At 39.9% G+C, this 22,240-nt stretch overlaps 1 protein-coding gene across 1 annotated transcript in view; it reads right to left on the bottom strand.

Annotated features, from left to right (window-relative positions):
- uvrag (UV radiation resistance associated gene) overlaps positions 1-22,240 on the bottom strand; it is a 141,164-nt gene that overhangs the window by 32,809 nt on the left and 86,115 nt on the right. The gene's annotated exons all lie outside the window — the stretch shown is intronic.

The raw sequence follows: 22,240 nt of genomic DNA, 5'->3' as shown, positions 1-22,240 counted from the left end.
GGTTGAATGTGCGGTTTCTAACTCTTTAATGAGCTGGATGGAAGCCACTACTGGACTGAAACGAGGGTTAGGCAGAGAGGACACCGAAGCAAGGCTTTCTAAGTCCAGCATTTCCTAAATTCAAATAAAATTAGAGAATAATAAAAAAAGTGTAAACTACAGGGAGTCAACATGTAAGAGCCAAAACTAATTTTTAGAAAGCAATTCAGACTGCTTGGACAAATGGAGGGTCCCAAATACAGAAAACTGAGCAGCATTTTAACATGGACCGAGGACATGCATTTCCTAATGTCTCAGAGTCCTCCAGCTGCTGTACAGTCATGGAAATGGGAGATAAACTCTAAAGCTCCTTGTGCTCCAACTTCTGACAGCTCAGGCAGTTGCAAGGCGAAGGCTCCAAACACAACTAAAGCCAAACGTCTACATTAACACAATAATTACAGCGTGTGCATGTGCGTCTCTGTTTGTTCATAGGTGCATATTTAGCAGCAGCAGGTTGTCCCTGCTATGGACACTGTCCTAATTACTCTTAAAAGATGGAGCCAACAACCTGGGTAAGGCGTGTTTTTAATTTAAAAAGGACCAGTTTCCATGGGGACAACAACTGCACAGGCAATAATTTGTCTAGCGACACCAGATAAGTGCCTGCTTTCCATCATAACTTATGGGTAGCAACGTGGTAGACAACAACAAACAAAGCCGTTGATCTGTAATTAGGCAGAATCTGAACACATGACATAAGTGTGCCATATACTGAAATGAAAAAAGAGGATTGTCTTCAATATCTTAAATATCTTAATATCTATCCTAATGAGGCGAGTTTTGATGAATTAAATTCTGAAAATGATTCATTCGGAATTTATTTCAGAGCAGAACTACCAAATCTGCCATTAAAGCAGCTCCAACTAGGAGCTATGAAGGTCCACCTACTCAGGGGCTCTGGTCCCTAAACCTAAGCAGGAGATCTTTTAAATCAAACTTGTTCTTACTAATCAATCCCCATAATAATCGTTCTGATCACCTTTAGATTAGCTGCTAGCATCAGAGGGCTTTGTATTGTGCCGTGTAGGTCTGACACTTTTAGAAACATCAATAATGGGAATATTAATTTATTATTTTCACATTTTTCATATATTAGACTAACTCCTTGGTCTTCATGGTTTTATTTGAGTTGTTCTTCATTCAGTAGACAGAAAACCGAACATGATCCTTCAATAAAATTAAAAAACTGTCGGCAGACGTTAAAATTTCTTGTGAATTTTCTCAGATCCACACAAAATGCAATGACCAACATGAGATATACAAATACACAGAATACACTCCCCTAATATTTGGTCAGATGCCCTTAGTAGAGGAACCACAGCCATGTGTTTTTTATTTTTACTTTTAACTTATGAACATCTAGCATATTTCTACCCAAATATTAGACCTCTTGGCAGAATTAGTAGCATACATTTACATAAATTGCTAACTAATTAGCAAAAATCATGTATTACCTTTATAAAAGCAAAGTCTAATAACCTCACATCAAAAATGAAAGCGTTCTCATAACTTATAACTAGTAGTTTATTAATACATAGGTGTCGGTGCTCCCACTGGAAGGCGCCATACTGCGTCGCTATTTCTGATATCAGTAGCCGAAAGAGGACAGACTCTTTAGCCATAAATGTTCCTGTCTGTCTTCTACATGAACATGTGCTGATGGTGGAGGAAGAGTAGAAAACAAGCAAAGACGGCCGTAGGTCATTTTGTTTGCCGTTTTCTGTTGAAATGGAGGACCATCCATACTCATCCTCCCAGCGAGAGGGAAGACAAAGTAACCAAGAAAAGAAAATGAAGTAATAACCAGAGGAAAAATTAGAAGGTATATCGGCTATTATTACCAGGTGGAGATAATTCATGAGATAGCGGGGATTTAAAACAGATGTGGAGGTTGCAGGCTTTCTGCTGGACAGGTAAATTAATTCAATATAACAGTGAAATTTATTTTGGCTTTATGTTAGAAACAGGACAGTGTGGTACTGTTTGTCTCTCTCTCCCACTCAGTATGTGTGTACGCGGTGGTTTGGAGAGATGTCAGCTGGTCCGTTCACTGTGTAGGGCAACAGCAAAAGCGGGTCTCTTTACTCGTGATTATAGCTGCTTTTTAGAGCCAAAATAAGCAAATGCACGTTCAGAAACGAGCCCAAAACCTTTTACAAAATTATAGAGAAAAAAAAAAACAAGCGGACTTGGCAACAGTGCCAAAAACCATTTCACACGATGACCGTAGCTGTTAGGTATTAGCAGGAGCTTGGTACCAAATACATCGAGGACATGTTTACATTGTCACATGTATGACACTCCACGGCTTCTGTAGTGGTTATAATGCGCTTAACGCGAGGTCGTTTGAAAGTCATGTATGACACAGTCCACCAATTTTCAGTAGGGTTGAGGGATTTGACAAAAACATTCAGGAAGCTTCATGTAAACCGTTCAAAACTAGTTTTAATTTATGTTTGGGAACATTAATTGTGCTTTTGGTACACCTACTCAATTGTGCCCAAGTTTCGACCATCTAGCTGTTGATTTAAGCAGTGTCTCCCCCACTGTATTATAAGCCTGGCGGGCCGACAGGCTTTCAACCAACAGGCTAAGTGTCATTTACTTTTAAATGCCACTGTCCCCTGTAGGTTATAGCTGAATGCGATGCTCTAGGGAGTCTAAATCTCCCTCCAAATCTAGGGAGCTAGTCATTTATTTTAATTGTATGTTATATTATGAGGCCACCCTAAAAAAGAATAGTAAAACATCCATGATGAGTGAACTTAAACTTTCAATCAATAATGTATCTTCAAAAGCCTTCAGGGCATGAAGATGTCACCCTTATTAACATAGGCAACATAAACGGATGGATGTATTTCATATCCTTCAAATCTTTACATGAACAATTGTTAAGCACTAGTTAGGGGCAACATTGAACTCACTACACCTTATATGCCCTACAACACCTTTACCTTTAATCATATAAATATAACCATAATTATTTATCTTACTCGTCTCATTTCTGTCATGTGCACATTCCTCCAAGGCCCAAAACCTAGCTTCAGAAGAACAGTGTGCATTAATTATTTCCATGTGAAAAGACATACCAAATCAATTCAGAGCCTCATTTTTTTACTTGAGCAGGTGTTTATTTAAGAGCTGCTTTCATGAGGCACTTAGCCCCTTCTCCCCAATAAATGTAAAACTGTTATATGACCTCTGGGACAACAGGCCCGAGCCCATCATAGACGCTCCATTAATAAAGAAAATGCTGTGGCCAGATGACAGAGATTAAAACATGATAGCATCCTTATATGCTCTTCCTGATGTACGAAAGGAAGCTGAAAGTTTGGGTTGGTTTGAGGAACATTACTTTTGGATCCTAGAGAGAAGTGTTTACACTAGTGACATCAAGAAAACAAGAACAATTACAAGAGACTGTTAGCACATCGTGGAGTGCCCCCTATGGACTCTGTACTATCCAGCCACTTTGGTCATTTAAAGCGAAAGCTGCTGACTGGCTGGAGTCGAATGGTTTTAACAGAACCCACATGGAGGATGAAACAAGACTGGATCAGCAGAGCCAGAATTATATTTGTTCAAACACTGACCAGATGGGGCCAGCATTGTTTTATTCTCAGAGCTGTTTAATTTCATTCAGCTACGATAATGCCTGCAGTCATGACCGAATACCTCCCACACACCCAAATGGCAGCACACGGGATTTGATGAATTAACAAAACAAACAGGTTTTTCTAAACTCGCTGACATGAAATATACTTGGTTTCTGCCCTTAGGTTCTCATGACAAGCGTGCGCGTATGTGTGTGTGGCATGAGCCTTAAAGGTGACCCGTCAGAGAAAACTGTTCTGCTTGTGTGCCTTGGTCCAGTTTCTATTCGCTACTTAACTCACAAGAAAGCAGAAGGGATCTAAAAACTACAGATATTGTAACACAGTGAGACTTAGGTCTGATCAAAGCGACTGATAAAATGCCCAGTGGAGGAAACATATCTTCCAGTGAGCAGTCTCAAAGGATTTTTTCTTTTGATTCACTGAGAAGTTTTGTTTTATGAAAGCCAATGTTTCAGATATGACAAAGAAAAACTAAATGAAACAAGATACTTTAGCAAGTCCCCGTTGCTAAAGCGGAGTGGTCAAAGCACATACTGAGATATGGGGAGACAAAGGCAAAAAAAAAAAAATCCCATAACACGCTTCAACTACAAATTCCAAACAGCTGGAAAATGCAGACGCACTATTAAGTAAATGATGGAGGAGAGCAGCCAACACTCTCTAAACACCCAGAATCATTGCAAACCTTTAGTTTCTGGAACACTTGGCCAGAAAAATCCACAGTTTGACCTAAGAAAAAACTACACTCAGAAATAATCATAACAACTCTGCTCTGATTGATCGCAAAAGACGGTGCCCTATTGTGATCTTTGGCTCTAAATCTATTTATTCCGATTCTTTAAGTCATGAAACATGCTTCCAAAATCAGAAAAAATGGGACATTATTAAGAATGCAAATAAATCAGATTGCTGTGATTGTTGCACTTATGCAGACTTCTTTTTTCCCCACTGTTGACAGTATGACCACAAGATATGTTAACATTTATCTTGTCAGCTTCATTTAATGTATTAATTTACATCCAACCCTGCATTTAAGGCTTGCACCATATTCGAGAAGGTAAAACTTAACACTTTATAATACTGCCATTTGTTCTCTGAATAAATACAGGGCACCCAAAAGACTTGTCAGAGATTGTTAGTTGTTAGAGTCTGGTTCTGCAGGAGGTTTCTCAATAAAAGGGAGTTGTTCCTCTCAACTATCTCCACATGCTTGCTCAGGAAAGGTTATTAATGTGAAAAGTCACAGCAATCTGCTCGTTATTCTAGACTTTTTTTCAAATTGGCTTTGGAAATTTTCAAATTGACAAACATGAAAAAATTATAATAAAATGAAACTGTTTTCCTTGTCTGAATGCGATCAAAGCAGTATCTTCCAGTAGATGATAAGGAGATCAAACAAATTGGGAAGGAAGCTGAAGTTATCACACCTTTCACACCTAAGCAGAAGGAAGACTTTTAAGGACAGTTTTTGGTTAAAACAGTAAAAGGTTTTGTTGCATTTCTACTGTTCTTGTACACCATAACAGCAGGTTTAGGTATGATAAACAGGTTCCAGAGTGGAAGGATTCAAAACCATACCCATCTCCGTTGTCGCGTACATAGAAAAAACGGGAGCTGCCTGTAGGTGGAAACCCTGACACAAGCGCAGTATGACCACAATAGGTAAAGTAATGCGCAAACAAAATCTTTCATGTAGAAATGGTGGCTTAAAGAAAAGTATTCTTAATAATTTTTTGCCCTCAGAGAGGCCGACTCATCTTGGCCGCTTCACACTCAGCAGTGAACCACTAAACTGCATGCCGAAGGTCATGGCCTCAAGAAGCATAGATGAGATTCTGAGTTCCCCAGACAAGACACTCTTTCTCCTAGCCTACGCCTTAAGATCCGGTCCATGAACACCACAACCAAGATCGGTGCGAGGAGAAAGTCTTTGTAGAGGCCCATGTGCACTGGGAACAAGTTCACCTTTGTGCTGATAATGCAAACACAACTCTTGCTTTGGGCATCCAATAATTGGATAGCCCTTAAAGCCACTCAGGTAACCCAAACTTCCAAAGCAATTCTCATAGAATACATTCAGGGATATGGTTATAGGCCTTCTCCAGATCCACAAAGAACATGCAGACCGGAGAAGAATACCCCCATGACCAACTCAACAATACAGCGAAGGTAAAGAGCTGGTTAATTGTTCCACGGCCAGGAAGAAAGCAGCATTCCTCCACCTGGAACCGAGGTTCAAAAATCAGTCAGAGGCTACTCTCAAACAGCCCATAGTAAGCTTTCTAGGAAGGGTAAAAAGTATGACACATGAGAAGCGGTATTTTCCAAGTCCTCTAAGTAACATTGAACAGGTGTGTCAACCAACACAGGCCTACAATGTCCAGAGCCTTCAGCAACTTGGGCTGAATCTTATCCACACCTGGCGACCTGCTGAAGAGGAGCTTTTTAACTATCACAGCGACCACTGCCACAGAGATGTAACCCCATTCTCCGAAGTCATCAGGCTGTGTCTCATTCATGTTGACCAGATCTAGGAGTTCTTCAAAGTGCTCCTTCAATCACCCAGCGATGTCTGCACTCAGGGTCCACAGTTCTCCTCCCAAAGCACACAGCTTGGGATGCTCCCCATTGCCCTTTTTCTGAGTCACCAGAATTATTTGAGGCCAACCAAAAGTCTCTTCAAATTCCTCCTACCTCTGAGTTTTAGCTTTTGCAACCACAAAAGCTGTACTTTTCACCTGTTTCAGGAGTCCTGAAGGACAACCAACCCCTAAAAGACCTCCTCCTTTGGTTTGACGGCTTCCACCACTGGTGCCCCCCAGGTCCTCTGGCTGCCATCAGGACAGCCAGAGGACTGCCTCTCTCCTCACAAGATTTAAGCCGGAGGTCTGATGAAGCATTTAAAAAAAAATCTAATCTTGACCTTGGCTCAATGTGGCCTGGTATGAAGTATACTTATGAACCATCTTATTCTGAAACATGTTGTTCATTACACAGAAGTCCTACAACAATTCCAACAAAAAAATAGTGATTGCGCTTATTATTTATTTATTTTTTAGAAATGTCTTGGAATGAAATGTATTAACAGGTACAAATAAAACAAAATAAATTAATATGGGAAATAGTGTGTACTTGTATAGCACTTTATCAAGTCCAAGGACTCAAAAGTGCTTCGCACTACAATCATCATTCACCCATTCATTCACATATTCACACACTGCAGGTGGTAAGCTACATTTGTAGCCACAGCTGCTTTGGGGTAGACTGACAGAAGTGGGGATGCCATAAAATTGGTATCACCTGGTGCTCTGACCACAGGCACAAGGCAATGTGGGTGAAGTGTCTTGCCCAATGACACAATGATCAAGACAGACTGAGCAGGGTTTTGAACAGGCAACTCACCGGTTACAGGACAAACTCCTAGCTCCTGAGCCACTGTCGCTCAGATAGTGATGAGATTTATGATGAGGCTAAAGAGATTCAGATTCGACTTTTTAAAACCACTAAAAAGAATTGACGAATACCTTTGTTGTTTGCATCACTAACTATCCCAACTTTTTTCTCATTCAGCCATTTCTAATGGTCGGGTTACCTCTTTTGTGTACCTCCTTTACTTAGCTACCTGTGGACAACCTTAAATATATATATATATATATATATATATATATATATATATATATATATATATATATATATATATATATATATATATTTTTTTTTTTTTTTTTAACCATCTTCCATTTTTCTCCTTCTCTCTGTTTCACAGAGTTTTAGGATTATCACCTATTAACATTAACATTACTTTTAACCTTATATTTAGTGGAAAGCTCTACTTTGGATTCCCTTTGTGGTAACGAGGAAACCTGGAACAAGTGGCCACAAAATGTGGAAAATCAATTAAGCAAACTTAAGTGTTTCATAAAGTCATAGGTGGTTATCCAGAGGAATTCTCATAAAGCCAGCAGCTAAAGCATAATCGCAGCACACCAACAGCCTATGTACACACACCCAGAAGTGGAAACCACAGAACAGCGACACACACTTAGAAGTGGAGTCTGAGACCTACTTGTAAATCAAAGGTTCTGGCTGACAGAAGGTGGGAGCTGGTCAGCTTGGGAGCATCCAGTAATTCCACTCTTTCTTGTATCGGAAGTGCCTGACCTTCAGTAGTTAAGGTGCAGCTTGAAGGCTTGAGACAAACTGCTGCGACTCTGCAATTTCCTACGTTTGGTGACACTTTTTAAGAAAAAATGGCTCTTCCTGTTGTAAAATATAAAAGGGTGTTTCACCAAGAACTAAGTCTGAGAAAAATGTTACACTGGATTTAAGCTGTAGCTAACAACAAATGTTTGTGATGGAAAACAGGGACCACACAGCCAGGCTTCAAAGACCCATGGGCATAGAGAGGTGTGCATAAAAGTCTGGGTCTGGTTAATGGATTGCTTGAACTTGGGAGTTTCTGGACCATGTCAACCAAATAATTAACTTATCACATGGATTTGATCTAAATATATATATAAAAATATATAGCTTAAGCCTAAAAATAAATGAATCTTTTATTGCATAATCCCACACAGAAAAGTCTCATTTGAACTACATTCTTTCAGCTTGGTAACAAACCTGTGGTAAGAGACAAGACAGTGGCACAATTATTGGTACAAATAATCTTTTTAAAATATAGTGTATGTAACCAAAGCATGTTTTTAAATGTATAACTATTTATTAGTAGCAGAGTTTCTAGAAACTTCTAAACAATAGTCTTTTTTTTCCTGGGGTTTACATACTGCATGAAGCGACATAGAGGCCCATTCCTTTTGGCCACTGGGGTGGAATAAGGACCCATATTTAACTTGTCTCCATGCACAGTAAGCAGGGTGTCAAGAAAAGGTCTTTCAGCAGGACTCTAATCCAGAAAATGTGGCCAAATAAACAAAAGGCTCATCAGACCAAATAAACGTCCTTCCATGCCCATCTCTGGGCTGGCAAAAGTAGTTTTACAAACAAAACACATAAAACATAAAACTAATGATATGATATTTCTAAAAAAAAAAGTCAGTGCGATCTTAAACTATTGCGGCAAAAGATTACGTTTATTTTAAGGCTTTTCAGACATCTTTACCATGAGTGGCTAAAAATTTTTTGTGTCTGTAAAGGACAGGAAGCATCCGATTCCCTTTTCAGAATGTTGACATTTAGTACCGTATAAAATCAACAATTATTGCTACTTCTCATTAAATGCAGAGGAACGATATCAGAGATGTGTGGTCAGGGATGAAGAAGATCACAGGATCGACGCAAAAAGAGGATAGAATAGATGGTAGTCTGGACAGAGCCAATGAGCTGAACAGATTCTTCAACAGGTTCAGTTCGGGAACAGGCTCACCATCCTGCCCCCAGCCAAACAGACATCCCACACTCTTCTGACAGCTTTCCTGTCAAACCTCAGATGTTCCATCTTCCACCTCAGTGGTGGACGCTTCTGCTTCCACTTCCACTAGTTTGTCTTCAATAAAATCCTGAGATGTTGCTGCTCACTCCCCCTCCCACTTTTCTGTTTCTAGAATTCAGGTGAAGAGGGAGCTGGAGAGACTGAACTGGAATAGGGCTGCAGGTCCAGATGGTGTCAGCTCCAGAGTCCTGAGGGTCTGTTGAGAGCAGCTCTGTGGGATTCTGCAACATCTCTAACCATAGCTTGACCCAATAGAAGGTTCCATTGTCGTGGAAGACATCCTGCCTCGTTCCGGTACCAAAGAAAACTCACCCTTCAGTCATTAACGACTATAGACCTTTTGCCCTGACATCCCACATCATGAAGGTCCTGGAGAGACTCCTGTTGGTCCACCTGAGTAAGCAAACAAGCACATATCAGGACCCCCTGCAGTGTGCTTATCGCTGTGGAGTTGGAGTTGAAGATGCTATCATACACCTTCTTCAACAAACCATTGTCATCTGGACAAAGCAGGCAGCACGGTGAGGATCATGCTGTTGGATTTCTAGAGTGCATTTAACACAATTCAGCCTGATTAGCTTTGTCAGAAACTCCAGAAGACTCAGGTGGAGGGCTCAACAATTGCCTGGATCTATGACTACCTGACAAACAGACCACAGTTTGTGAGACTGAAGGACTGTTTGTCTAACAAGATGGTCAGAAACACAGGAGCACCACAGGGGACTGTACTCTCACCGTTCCTTTTCACTCTGTTCACTTTAGAATTCTAGCACAAGTCTGACTTCTGTCATCTACAGAAATACTCAGATGATTCTGAGTGGACAGTTTTGTGACATGGTGTAGAAATAATCATTTAATCTTGAATGTGAACAAAACAAAGGAGCTGATTGTAGATTTCAGGAGAAAAAGTGTTGGTTCAAACCCAATTTCCATCATGGGAAGAAGTGGAGGGGGATATAAATAACTCGGTGTTCATCTGGTAACTCACTATATTTCTTGAGCAAGCTAAGGTCCTTCAGTCTCTTCATGAGACCGTCTTGGGAAAACTGAGTGTCTTCAGTCAGAGACTTCTTCAAATTTGCAGCAATACCGACTGCTGCAAGAGACCTTTCCTGCCAACAGTCATTACTATCTACAATAACTTTGGATACAACAAATTTGGATCAATAGGAGTAACAACAACATTTAATTTCCCTTTCGCATCAATAAAGTATTTTTGAATTTGAATTGAATTCAACAAATCAATGAAATACCTAGCAATGTAAGAGACAAGTGTTACATATATGACCCTAAATATAAAACAAAGATTACTTCCTTGTTTTCTCAAGTCACTGATAACAGAGGGCCAACAGCATCAGTTTTCATCCTCAGTACATGTCAGACTGTTTATCTCCAAACCAAACTGCTCTTAGTCAGCCACTTTCAACCTGCCAGGAATCGTTTCTTGATTGAAATGTGACAAATAACAAAATGCTTTTTACTGTCAGAGGATAGAAGAGATCAGAAATGTTGGTAAAAGTGGCACCATAATGGTGTTGAAACTTAAAGCACACTGTCTGATGCAGACCCCAACTGTCCAACATTTGTACACCATGTGGCTAAGTGGGAAGTTATGCTAGAAGAATGGGTATTCAAACTATTCTTCACCAAGCTAAAACAAAAACAGACAGCTTTGTAGCTTAGGTTACAAAGAATCTCACCTGGTACCGCACGTCTTATTTTTCTTCCTCCCTTGAGGCTGAATATGAGGCACACTATGATGAGATAGTTTTGCATTTGCTGGTGCCTATACTTTCTGTTATGCCTTTTTTCATATCAATCCCTTGAAAATGAAAAACGGATGTGGCCATTATGGAGAGATGAAGACAAAAAGTGGCAGCAGGCCGTTGAAATGGACTGATTGCTTCCAGCTCTCGTCTGTCTTTGGGTAGAGATGGTGGCAGAGCCTGGGGGACCTGGAGTTCAAGTAAACAAACACCTCACAGTGGGCTGCATCATCATTTTTAAATACTGAGGAGTCTGTTGGTTGAGATGAGGTTTGTGTTAGGGGCAAGTAAACAGAAGAGTGAGAGTTTTGTTCAAGGGGAACAGTGGAGATTTAACTGTCTGTTTTTTTTTCCTTTTTTTGGCTAGAACGGTTTGTGGAACGCAGCAGTAAGTGAGTCACAAACCACAGGCCTCAACTGGACAAAGAGACAATCCTAAATGTAATACAAAATATTTCTGTCTTATATGCTCTGTTTCAGAGAAACATCCTGCCAGTTGTGGGGGATCCAGTTTCTGCTCTCGTTTAGAGGGGATCTAAGCAACAGGGGCAAAAAGACGGAATAAACACTGCACACAGCCAACTGCAAGAGCAACGCCTTGGAGTTTCAACGATGAGTCCTAGTTAGCCGGGATCTTTTTCTCCCCCCCCCCCCACATAAAAGAGCCTTACGTAGATTTAGGGTATGAAGTTACACGTCACAGTTTCCTCCTCAGCTTCAAACAGTTCTGTAAGGTCAAATTGCCATAAGGAATGATTGCAAGATGTGACAAGAGAAAGTGATATTCCAATTGTGAGCATTTACATACAGCGGATCACGCTAAGGAGCCAGGAGGTCAGATTTTAATAGGGTAAATTTCACTTTGCATATTACTGGCTAATTGCTCGCAGATGATTCTCATTAACTAGGTTGTAGAGCTGCAGAGTAAACACACGACTGGTTAAAGTATATTAACTGGAAAGTGTTCATCCCATTTTACTCTGTCAGGTGAATCCCTTAAAAAAAGGATTCACCTGATTTTCTTCACAGCTCACATGACTAGTACAGCGAGTTTACATGTGTGTACTTGAATCGTAGTATGAATCAATCAGTTCTGTTTCTGGTCTCAGAGTTAGGCCTGTTCCGGAAAGCAAACACTGCACATGACCCTGAACACAGAATCCATACAGAGGCGGCAGTATCATGCTGAGGGGCTGCTGAACTTCAGAGGAAACAGGTGAGCTGGACAGAAGTAACAGAAAGGAGTAGTAGCTTGTGCTACAATGAATGACCCTGTCAAACACAACGCCTAAATCAAACAGAGAATCTGGGATAAGAGTTTAACATTGCTAGTCATAGATGCACTTAATCGGACTGAAATTGTGCCACGAAGAATATGCAAGAATTTCCATCTTTAGATGTGCAAAGCTACTGGAGACAAACCACAAAGTGCTGCAGCTCTAACTTCCAAGAAGCAGTGGAGAGAATATTAATTAAGGGAGTCGAATCCAAAGACAGGCAGTACTTTTGAGACCTTTACTTGAAAACATTTCAAAACCACAATTTTCCTTTCACTTCACAATAATAATTGATTTGTTTTCGTCTATCGCATAAAACCCTTTGGAAACACATTGAAATTAGAGTTTGCATTGCTAACAAAAGGGAAAAAAATGCAAGGGGTATGAATACTTTTGTGAGGCACTGAAGGTAGGAAGCGGATCATTCAGTCTTCAACAATACATATGCAGTTGTGATTCTTGTATCATCTCCAGAATTGACATTAATAAAGAGGAAAAGAAACAAAGTAATAGTTGGAGACAGTTAACATTGGGAAATTTTAACTGCCTTGACCATTTACTCTGAGGTGGAGGGCATCTGCTTAATGTTCCCTTTTTCTATGTCTGTGGGTCATCTGGTTTTTATTGAAGCCCAATCACATGAGTTGATGGCAGCAAAGAGCCATGCCAAGACTCTGTCGCATCTCTTTGGTCTGAGGTCACTGACTTTGCCCCAGAGGTGAAGAAGCAAACCAAGGATGTCAAATTCACAATAAAGCAAGTTAGTTCGAAGATGATCCTCGTGCAAAAAGGAACAGGAGGTGAATGGGTTTGCTTGCACTCTCCTCATCAAAACAGATGACACACACTGTATATTTCCACATTCTTTTTTTAAGATGGCAAACAGAGACGTGGCTTTCCGGCCAGCTCGTTTTTATTTACAAATCAAAGATTTTCTCAAAAATTGGTTTCTGTGGAGGAAAAGTACAATTTTTCTTGCTTGCTATCCAAACCAACAAGGTCTCATTGAAAGGTTTAGCTTTGTACAAATTATTACTTTTTTTTCAATTTGGGCTTAAAACTCTTTGCATAACTGCAACATTAGAAGTCAAAATTGAACACAGAGCCTTTTGCTGCATGTGGCAGCGGAAACCTTTCATAAATCTACTTGCGATTTTTGCACAAGAAATAAATTATAATAAAGTTAAGAGAATTTAAAGTCAAGACTAAATCATTCCCAGTAGACAGCATCCAAAAATAAAATGTTTACTGCTAAAAATAACAGCAAAACATCAAACAGCATCTCTCATTTCCAGGAGTACACAGAATCCCAAACAAGAAAACAGCCTTTTACTGATAATTATTGTAATTCTAAAGGTTATGTTCAACTTGCCCAGTCACTTAAGACTTTTCCAAACAGCTTCAACAAGAATAACTCCATTCAAGCAGCGCCTGTTCCGTTTACTGCCACCTCCTCTAACCACTAACTACAGTAGGCTTCCCCGTGAGTCACAGCGGTGCTTTATGGAGCCACAGTTGCCACTCTTTACTGCAGCAGGCTCTCTGACGTATGCATGAGACCACCAATATGGCACTTTGCCTGTAGATCACGGTACAAAGATGCTAGAGACTTGGAAGGCGAGAGACTGCAGCCATCACCCCCCAGTAGACAGAAATAAAGGTGAATCCAGAGGTGACTTGGCTGTGCTGCAAATAATTTACTGTAATAGATCTCAATATGATGTTTTCCTATGCCCGAGGCAACAAAATTTCAGTCAAGTAACTAAGGCCTAATTGTTCCCTCTTCTCAAAAACTTAGATGTTGTGTAGCATCAGTTGTCATCTAATCAGCCCCACATGCCTGTTTCACAACAACATAACCAAGTGGATAACTTTGGGAGCAGGAGAATGCAGCACATGGCTCTTTTCCAGCTAAAATGCTGCTGGTTTTCCTTTGGAGTCAGCCATACTAACTTGGCTCATTTGTCTCTGCAAATGGAGAAAAGGCAGGTTTAAAATTTGTGCCCCCCTGTGGAAAGCCACTTTAGGCCTTAGATGTAGCCCTGAAATTTTTTAACAAACAGCAGCAGCCTGATGGGACTCGTTTTAAAATGAAGCTGAAAGGAAAATCCTATTGCCTTTATTGGACCATTGTTTGCATAATGAGATGAAAGCATGCTGATTAACAGAGTACAGTAAACAATTTTGGTGACTTTAGTAGGCCCCTTCAGGCTTTCTTGCATTGATATTTGACTGCAGATGAAAGAATTAGAGGTTTGGAGAGAAGTCTTCTTTCACTATTCCATGTTAAAGAAATTTACTTCAGGCTGCAACAAAATCTGTTAAAAAGGTACATAGCTAGTCATATGCTTATAAAAAAAAAGACCAAAAACTGTTTGATCATGATAAAATAAGGTTATATACACCAAGTGTCCATCCTGATAGTGTTTCGATAGTCCTCTTTGCGGCTAAATAGAAGGAAGCACTGGGCGCAATGAGCAGGTATAAGCAGATGTGGTGCCATCTACCGGCTGTATCGCAGAACTATTAGAACCATTTGGTGACTAATAAATCACTACTAAACAGTGCCTGACCAAGTCTGACCCCTCTGCAATGCCTCGCGGTTAAGTGGCAGCTCAGCGTGATCAAAGACCAATCGTTAATTAAATTAATTAACGGTTGGTCAATGTTTAAATGATTAAATAAACTGATCTACAGCAACTCTAAGAGCCTCATATGATTACATCACAGAGAAATAAAATTCCCATTCAAACTGAAACAGGGACACAGCATCAAGGTAAAAACCAATCAATCAATCTACTTACAATGTTTGTACTTAAGACTGTAGAGGCTAAGAAGAGCATTGCTATTACCATTGTTAATAGCAATGCTCTTCTATTAACAATTGATTAATAGTACAGAACTGTACTGTACTATTAATCAATCAACTCTGCGGTCACATCTGAGCCTCAGCAGCTTTAGCTTCTGAACACCAATGTCCATACTATATTCCCAGCACTATTCCAGTTTTTTTCCCTCCTGGAATCTTTTTTTTTTTTGGGTTTTGTTTCCACTGGATCTTGGACCATTCTTTATTGTTTCCATTACATTGCTGGGAGATGCTAATAGCCATTAGCTGATTCCTGGTTTACGGACCTGCTGTGGACGCACACTGTTGTACTTCCACTGTTGTACTTCCACTGTTATTATAAATAAACACAAAGTGCTTTATGTACTAACAAATTGAGCATAAACAAGCATTAAACACCAAAACAACTACTACACCAGCAGATACACTTTCATAAAAACTTTGCATGCAACCAGAGTGCGCTACTGACGTATAAATAAAAAAAATGTCAAATAACCTCACCATGTACCTTTAACACCTGATTCCTGTAGAAGTGCAGTTAGAACAAAAAAGACCTAAACGAAAACCCTAACTTCCATCTTTGTTCTTGAGACAATGTAGACCCTTACCTAATGATTTCCCAAAAGCAGACAAGTCTTCAGATTTAGAAAACACAGTTTCCTTTTAAATAGCTCCTTACAGCTGCGTGCCTCCTCTAACTTCCTTTTAAACGACTCACCGATCCAGAAAATAGCTAACTTTGAGTCTTCTTCATTGAGTAACAGCAACCAAAAAAAGAAACGTGTGGCTCTCAGCTTGACCTGGCAACGATCAGTATGATGCATTCACCAATTAGAAATAGATTACACTGATTAGAAAAAGATTACACTTCTGAGTTTCTGACCAGCTAATCACTGATTGAGAATTCTGTGCATCTCAACAAGGGTTTAGAAAAAAAAAAAAAAGAAATTCCAGAAAGTAGTGATTTGTCTTTGATAAATTGGTTTGGAATGACAACAGAGGAATTTGAGACTGTGTGTTGATTGAAAAGGATCTGTAGCGTGCTTTACCCGGGCCGAACTAAACTCTGAACTTCGGTGATGTAACTGAAGGAAGCTGGCTGGAAAGCCCTTTACAGAGATCATCCACAAAGGGTAGGAGACGTACCGTCTCCAGCGAGCCCTCTTTTGTTGGAAGTGACAAGTTAACCACTTCTGCAGTTTTAAAATACTGGCTTATTATCACTAACATATGGAGCTGTACTGTTTAGGCCACAAAATGGTATTGCTTATGGGCAAACCTGATAACTCATTGTGAAGATGGATGGACAGAGGGACACATGGAATGTACATCACTGTGCTTTCAAAGTAAGATGAAATTTCACCCTGTAAAAATACTGATGCTTTCCCGAACTCTTCATAGATTACTGCCGCCTCAAAAAGAAAAGCAGGGCATGCGTTTCTTTTCCTTAATGGGACTCTTGCCATAGTGCCCAGGCATTGTACGAAAATAAATTAGCCACATGTTCTGTTAAAGTGTCAGATTTAGTTGGCAAAAGATAAGCTTCTATGAGAGTTAGGTAAGCATGCTGCCGTCGCTTAATTCATCCCTCCAGATTTATTTTATAAAGTTATCAATCATCATTCACATGTGCCCACCTGTGCCACAGCTGATCGTTTCCATCTGCTTTGCAAACCCCGAAGTTAGAATCTCTCAGCAGTGGTTTCATGAACACTGGTGATGACGCCCTGCTGGCTGAATCTCATTTTTCATCTTCAGCAGACCAGATGCCTTCAAAGCTCCATATTCCCCCTGTTCTATAAAACTCGTTATAATGTGTATTAAAGAATTGACACCAAGGTCTTCTCTTGATGACCTGAAAAGACCCTTAGCGCATGGATTGTGTCACTATTCTGGCCTGGCGGATTTAGTATTATTATTTTAGATTTGATTTGTGATATGACGGCTGCAGTCAGGAATATTTCACCCGAAGTTACTTACATGTGCCTTCTATCAGCAAGCAAATTAAAGTTTCAGCAAGAGCGAGCACGCAGGCTGATGGCAACACATGGTTGAGATTCTTGAAATTGAAATCTCAGAAAGCTCAGGCCACGAGGTGTAGCTTTGATCAAAAATGGATTGGGGTGTGTGGGGGGAGTTAAAAGGTGGGGATAGGAATTGAGATGACTGCACACCAAATGTTCTACGTATATAAATGAGAGCAGTCTGCATAGATCTGACAAATAGAAAACAACAAGAGAAAACCTGGATTAGGATCTGAACTGAGAGTTCATTTTGACTATTTGAAAGAATCTTGATTATCTTCAAATGATAAGGATAGTGTAGTTATGTAACCAGTAATGTAAAAAAGGCAACAATAAGGCAGGACTAGAAAAAATTTGATTTCTTTTATTCTATTCTCAGCAAAACAGTCATTTAGTTAAAGGTTGGCCTGTACAGTCATATTCAACGACTTAGAATATAATTGAAAAGTTAATTTATTTCAGTAACCCAATTACCCAAAGTTGAAAAACATTACATTGATTCATTCCAGACAGATTGAGGTTTTCCAACCTTTATTTCAGTTAATTATAATATTTTTCCACTTATAGCTAAACATTTAAGGTTGGAATATAACATCAGACTAATAAACATTTTAATACACAAATGTGGGGTTAATGAAATGTATGTTTAATATCTGCTTGAAGGTAATTTTCAAAAAGTACTTTTAATCTAAAAAATTAGCATCATCGGCGAACTGGTGGCGGGTAGCGGACCCATGACCTGCGGTCCTTTGCCGCATATTTCTCCCCCCTCTTCCACCCCCCTTCCTGTCAGCCTACTGTATTAAAAAGCGAGACACTAGAGCTGAGAAAAATCCCCCCCAAAAACAAGAGAAACAAAACAGGCATCATCAGATTCTAATTTATAGAATCAGATTGCGTACATTAGGGTCATATTACAGAATGTTTATATGCCGATGAACAATCTGAGTCGTAAAAGATATATATGTGACCCACCACAGCAAAACTTGGCAGGAACTGAGAAAAACATGAAAAACCTGCAATTTGTGAGAAAATAGTGATTTTCGTTTTATTGCAAAATATGTTAGTTGAAGTTATGAAGAAACCCCACAATGCATTAAATGCACGTTTCAAAGACTTTAAAACAGCAAACTTTGTGTTTAAACCCGCCATGTTTTCATCTTAAAATTCCCTGGAATTGCATCTGCATTTCGGGGAGGGGAACACACAGATTATTTGGTGGCTCAGCGCAGGCTTTTGTTATGTGTATCGGCCAATAAAATGCATGGTTGAAGAAAGCGGGTGGCTTATGCAGCTAATGTATGTATGTATGTATGTATGTATGTGTGTGTGTGTGTGTGTGTGTGTGTGTGTGAAAGGATCACGTCTTTGCCTCTGTGTACAACTGTTTGAAAGAGAAACTGAGTTTCTCAGGAAAGATGGACCGAGCGCCCAAGAACTGGGAGATAAATGCTCATCAGGCCTGACCCAGACAACCATAAGAGAAAGTTTGCAACTTTTATTGCATTTTAACTGTCTAATTTAGCTGTATTAGCCCTTTGAATGGCTGCCTCTGTCACTGTGAGTGGGTAACTGCGTCTGTTTCACCCTGAGAGCGCTGCAGGTTTTTTTATTAACTTCAACCTGCCACTGAAACTTGCGCATCTACGTAAATAAATTGTTTAAATTATGGTCGCGCCGCTTAAAGTTGGTATCAAATCTTCTTTCCCAGTGTCTACAAACCCATATCTGATCTCCAGTTGCACCTTTCAATGCACTCTCTTTTCGATGTACCTTTCAAGCTGAAGATGGCTGATGACGTGTCAACTGGTAACAACTGTGATTGCTCTGTCTGTCTGTCTGTCTGTCTGTCTGTCTGTCTGTCTGTGTGTGTGTGTGTGTGTGTGTGTGTGTGTGTGTGTGTGTATGTGTGTGTGTGTGTGTGTGTGTGTGTGTGTGCGTGTGTGTGTGTGAAAGGCACACGTCTTTGCCTCTGTGTACAACAGTTTCTTCCTTCAGGCCAGTTAGAGCATAATAGATGGGATAATAAAACATGGTCATGGTGAAGTAGAATAAAATAACAGTTTAAAAGCCTGCTAACTTTGATCCGCAGAATGCATAATCCCTCTTTCTGAGTGAGCAATTAAATAGTAGCAATAACAATGCACCAACATGTTTACTTGAGTTGCATCAGAGTTGCAACTTGCAGAGATGCAAAACTTAAACAGTTAACATTTACCAATTTTGTAAATATTAAGTCTTTTCAGGTTTTTTTTTTTACTTCATTTTATTTGTTTGTGTTACTGTTAAATTGTGAGTAATTTAAAGGATGTTAGTCTGTTCAATGCACAGAACACAAATATTGTAATGCAGTGCTGTAAATGATCTATACATAGAAAAACAGTTCTATTGGATCACATCACAGTGCAATGAGCTGATAGAGATCCTCTATTGACAGGCAGGGCTGGGTGGGAGGTGTTGCTGAAAGCTATGCAAAGTAAATCAAATGAACAGCTTTTGTTAACACCACCCTGGCTGGGGGTGATTCTAAAAAAACTATGAAGCCTATTTTCTCCCTAATTTTGTTTGCACAGTACCAACTTTCAAATGGTCCTATTTTGTTGAGATTTTATTTGATTTCCACAAGTTTGACTTTGTTGGAAAGCATTAGAGTCCACTCTTTCTGAATCTGTAAATAACTCAAAAACGATCCCAGGGAGACTTCTTCCCGGTTTTGCTGTGACCGGTCACATATCTGCTATTTTTCTACTAAGGCAGAACAGCTCTTTTAATGTTTGCCTGTAAATGAACTCCTAATGTCTTAAGTGCATCATGGAAGCCCATATTAACAAATGACCTTAATAAACAAGATACTCCAACACACTAGTTGGATCTGATCATGCCTTGACTTGTATAGGCTGCCAAGTGAAAATTGAATAGGTATGTATGAATTTAGATTGTATTGCAAAAGTTTTCATTCACCCACCCAAATCATTAGATTCTGATGCTCCTAAAACTTCCATGTCCACGGGTGTATAAAATCCAGGCCCTATGCACGCAGACTTCTTCAAACATTTGTCAAAGAACGGATCAATTTCAGGAGCTAAGTAAATTCATGTATAGTGCTGTGGTAGAATGGTACCTGTGCAATAAGTCCGGTTGTAATATGACCTCGCTACCAAGTCAGTACCTGCAGATCTCCAAACTTCATGTGATTGTCAGATTGGCTCAGGAAGAGTGTAAGGAGAGCTGAATGTGAAGCGTTACCGTGGAATTCAACATGCTGGGTTTGGAAATGTTGGGTACGGTGGGTTAAGGTACAGCTATTTATTCTCTACAGAGCACAGACAGAGATTGCACTTTACAGTCAGTAAATCTAAACTTGCGGAGTGTGAACATAACATGCCTACCCAGATCAAAACATCAACTCCAAATCATACATCACCTTTGTTTATAATTAGTAAAGACTTGTTTCAGAGAGAGTAATATCTCACACACTTAAGAACTGATCACCACCAAGGTTTTGGGGTGCATTATGTTTAAAGAAGCAGTCTTGGATGTCTGCTGGCAGCTAGCGTTCAGGTTTTAGAAACTACACCACTGCAGTGCTGCGTAGTTGATTCAAATCAGCCACCTGTTTGGGCTAATTGCTCTATTTGAGGGGCCCCTCATTTCCACCTGAATAAGAAGGAAAATACCCAAAAGGAATGTAAACTTGTGCTAAACGCCTCACAGACAAATAGAAGGTGGTCAACACATTAGATGCACTTTAATAGGCACAGTGAGATCACAAGTAGAACAAATCACATGACAAGATCCAAACTAAAAATGAACCAATGCGGCCAACCAGTGGGTTGTGTACAGTTCGAGCTTAACACAGCTCATTTCCCTGATGTCCAAAAAGATTTATTTAAGACACTGGAGTTCACAGCCGAGCAGGAAACTATGAGGCTGTAGCTGGCTTTGTGGTCCAGCGTGCTCTGCTCCCTGCTGTTCATGATGTTCACAGATGAATGAAAACATTAATAAGTTTGCCCGCAATGCCACAATTCCAAGACTTTTAGCAGAAAATGACACCAGAGGTCAACATCTCCAAGAGTGAGGAAATAGAAACCCACCAAAAGATTTTTTTTTTATATATAAAACAAAAAAGCCAATCAGTTTTGGAAGACAAAACTATGGCCTAGCCTGGGATTGTGTTTCAGTGTAAATGGTAGTTTTAGAACGTCACAACTAAAATGTCCCTTCAAATTGGTCTTGAGGATTGAAGTGTTTTTCTTAGTGATCCATCAAAGAACATTGTTAGTCATAATGACAGATTTAAGTAACATTTTATCTCATAAGTTTCATCAAATTTTTTTGGACATTTAAAGATGACAGAGGTATGTGCAATGCAATGAAAAGTTATTTTAATCTGAGGTGCCTTGTGTGTGAGGAGCAGGAAAACTGTTTTAGGAACTTGGGAATTAAAATTTCCATCCATCCATTTTCTAACACGTCTATGTGGGGTCACGAGGGGGGCTGGTGCATATCTTCAGCTGTCAATGGGCGGGAGGCGGGGTACACCCTGGACAGGTCGCCGGTCTATCGCAGGGCAACACAGAGACAAACAGGACAAACAACCATTGATGAACACACTCACACCTAAGGAAAATTTAGAGAGGCCAATTAACCTAACAGTCATATGTTTTTGGACTGTGGGAGGAAGCCGGAGTATGCGGAGAGAACCCACGCATGCACAGGGAGAACATGCAGACTCCATGCAGAAAGACCCAGGGCAAGGGTAGGACTTGAACCAAGGACCTTCTTGCTGCATGGCAACAGCGCTACCCACAGGGCAGCCTGGAATTAAAATTTCAAAGAACCTAAAATGCTCACCATACTCATTTAAGATTGCAAATATATTTGTGAGGACATCTAAGATCTTCCTTGCACAGATATTTAATGTTATATTTATAATTTTTTTCTCCAGATGGATAAATTTATCATACTTGAACTGGAAACATCACAAAATGGCCGAAGATTTGTACAGCTGGGCATATAAAAATGGTCCAGAATGACATCAGTATCCATCTACAGAGCATCAGTGACAGTGTAGTGAAACTGTGGGGATGGACAGTTTTCACCCACACTAAACCAGAAGTGTTTACTGTGAAAACACTTCTGGTTTACACTTCCTGCATCACAACTGCTGACTGTTTTGATGTTTTCCTGCTCTTTTGAGTATCAAAAGAGCAG

Source organism: Fundulus heteroclitus, chromosome 11 (assembly GCF_011125445.2).
Source record: "Fundulus heteroclitus isolate FHET01 chromosome 11, MU-UCD_Fhet_4.1, whole genome shotgun sequence".
In the NCBI taxonomy this organism is placed as follows: Eukaryota; Metazoa; Chordata; class Actinopteri; order Cyprinodontiformes; family Fundulidae; genus Fundulus; species Fundulus heteroclitus.
The sequence above is the reverse complement of the archived record's forward strand: the minus strand, read 5'-3'. Positions and strand labels throughout refer to the sequence as shown.